The following is a 3,353-nucleotide window of genomic DNA, read 5'->3' on the forward strand; positions in this document are numbered from 1 at the left end:
TTGTTCAGATATGAGATTTTTCATTATAACTTCTCCATTTATGCAGCTACGAACATGAAATTTTGCAATACTTGCACCCATTATGAACAGAATACTTACAGTGAAAATTACAAAGATCGGGTCACTATAACCTATAGCTCCCATACAACTGATTGTTCAGATATAAAATTTTGCGTTATAACTCCTCCATTTATATAGCTAGGAACATGAAATTCCGCACTGTTTTCAATAATTATCAACAGAAGACTTACAGCGAAAATAACAAAGATCGGGTCACTATAACCAGCAGCCCCCATACAACTGATTGTTCAGATATGAGGTCTTTTATCATAACTCCTCCATTTATGCAGCTAGGAACATGAAATTTCGCACCATTTTCACTCATTAACAGAATACTTACAGTGAAAATAACAAGGATCGGATTACTACAACATATATATTCCATACATCTGATTGTTCAGATATGGGATTTTACTGTAAAACTCCTTTATTTGAACAGCTAAAACCGATAAATTTCGTAATATATTTTATAAATAATAATACAAAGTCTACTGAGAAAATCGTCAAAATCTATGCTGTATAAGCTTTATCTCCTATAGCACTGATTGTTAAGATACCAGTTTTTGCCATATATCTCCTTTATGTACGAAACTAAACCCAATTAATTGTTCGCACGAGGCGATTTTATAGGCAACAAAAGTTGAATACGAAGTTGAATGAGAAGTTGAAAGTGAAAAAGTTGCCATCCCTATTCAGACGAGGCGATTTTCGATTCAACACGAATCGTTATTTACATTATTGAAAATGAATTTAAATCGAAAAATTTTATCAATTGGCGTAAATTTGGTAAGCCAAGCGTTAGTAGAAGTGCTTTTAGCGAAGCTGAAAGATAAAATAAGAGTAAAAAAGTAGAAAAGAAGAAAAAGTATGTATACAGAACAGTGTTGGCATTTTTGGTACAATTGTACTTGTTTGATACAATTTCATTTACAATATACTTTCCTACTACGCAGTACTTTTTAGTACAATTTTGTAATCAATACTAAAAATATAAAGCTTTGAAAATTCACAGCAAGAAATTTTTTGTATTCTCTTTTGTTCGCCTGTTCGTATTTACCTTTGTAAGTTTTGAAAAGTGGCTTGAACGAACCAGTATACATAATATAGCCTAGGCAAATTTTTAAAGAAACTTTTGGATACTAAGTTTTATTAAAAGAAAATGTCTAAGTCAGCTTCATATAGAAACAAAGTCTTCGTTAGTTATAAGAAGAGATTTTCTTAAATATAATACCTTTACGGCACTCACATATTGACAAGATTTTACTATTTATTTTATTATTCTTTAATTTTAATTATCTGTTTATAAAATATAATGTATTCTTTAACAAAAACTGTATAAACCCAAGATGAAATCTTTGCGAAACATCCAAAAGACAACATACTTTCGTAAAAATTTCGAGCGTTATTAATATTCTTTGGTTTTTAGCCCATTCAATTTTAGTATAATAAAGTGCAAGTTTAAAGTAGCTGGGACTTACCGTTGAACTTGGCAATTTTTTTTGTCGACGATGTCAGCTGTCAGAAAATTAGCAACACCTTCATCAAAGAAATCTTAAAAAACTTAGTTATATTAAAATTTAATGCGCTAAAAAACCACACTCTCAAAATAAATCTGGGAAATCTAATTAAAAAGTTCGAAATTTTTACGAAAGTGTGTTAGTTTTTTTTAATGTTGCACAAAGTTTGAACCTTGGATTTGTACGGCTTTTCTTAAAATATAAACAGTATTAAAATTGAATAATAATAAGGTAAATGGTCAAATCTTGTAAAGTTTTGATAAGCACTTGAAGTGCTATTAAAATGTCAAATTTTAGTACTGAATACAAAGGAAAATGTCTCTTTTCTCCATTAATAATAACTTAAATATGCCATTTGTTAAGATGTATACCTGAAAATGTGTACATACATATTTGCGTTAAATGCAGTACATGTGCGCGTGGAATCAATTTGTAAAAGTGTAAAATACGTAAACTTATGTACATAAACAATAAAACTTTCTCATGAATACCATAAAATCATTGGTCGTGAAGGGAATATACTAAGAAAATATATGAGCGAATTAAAAAGTATATGCAATTTATAGCCGAAAAGTACATTTTTTGTATAGATTTCGTACTGAAGGAACAATTTTATTTCCCAACACTGATACAGAATGTAAACAAACACAGGGTTGCATGGAAAAAAAATTGAACGAGCTCAAAGTTGGCTGGCGACCAACTTTGTTGAAAGCGATTAGTTGAAAGGCCGTTCGGACGAGGCGATTTTTGCTTTCAACTAAAAGTTGCCTATAAAATCGCCTCGTGCGAATGCCCTAATACCGATCACAATGAAATGAAAAACATACTAGTGTCCGATTTGTTATCTTCCGAAAATTGCTGTTTGTAACAGCTATGCTCAGCTGCATCACATCACCATTTAATAATTGCATTTAGTTCATTAACTTCAGGAATAGAAAGCAATACCTCTTATTGTGCAAGACACAATCTTCGTAAGCTGTGATCAATTAGGGATTGCAATTCAATTTCAGCATAGGTTTCCGTTACGGTAATTTTTTCAGGATAGCATAAAACCTTTGATTCTTTTAGACAGTTATATGAAGGATATATTTTCCTGTTAACTGCTGAAGCGTGCTGCCGGATCATTGAGTATTCATGTGTTGAAAGATTTGAGTCAACTATCATCGCAATTGCTTGATCTGGTGTCAAACTTTTCTTATTTTCATCCGATAGTCGGGACTTTTTGTATGCAGTGCCTCTTGATGGTGATGCTGAGGACAACTCCTCAACTATTTTTGCAGAATTTCTTTTTCCTGATGATCGTAATTTCAATTCCGCTGCCATTAACAGTTGATCATTATCGACATTGTTCATTAGTTCCTTAGCTTTTCGCTTTCTTGTGCGTATAGATAACTCAGCGAAGGTTTTTGTTGGCCTCCCCGGCCTAGGAATATCACGAGAAGTGCATGGCTCAACATCAAGGATACAATCTTTGAAATCATGATTTTTTGATAACCATTGAGACTCTTGCTCAATAAATTTTTTTGTAGATCGGCCACAACGTTCCCATCTCATACGAATATCATGACTTAGCCTCATGATGTATTGTTTTAGTTTTAAATGATCCACATCTCTTCCAATTACACTCAAAATATGGTTTAGCATAGCTTTGTGCTTTTCTTCATTGTTGCTTTTTAGCCAAACTTCAAAGAGTGGATTTCGTGGTACAGCCATAATTAATTGATGATAGGGCAAATTTGGTACAGCGCAGTTGGTTATACTTCAATGCAATCCTTT

The sequence above is a fragment of the Rhagoletis pomonella genome, unplaced genomic scaffold, assembly GCF_013731165.1.
Source record: "Rhagoletis pomonella isolate Grant_MI unplaced genomic scaffold, Rhpom_1.0 Rhpom_scaffold_00003, whole genome shotgun sequence".
Classification (NCBI taxonomy): domain Eukaryota; kingdom Metazoa; phylum Arthropoda; class Insecta; order Diptera; family Tephritidae; genus Rhagoletis; species Rhagoletis pomonella.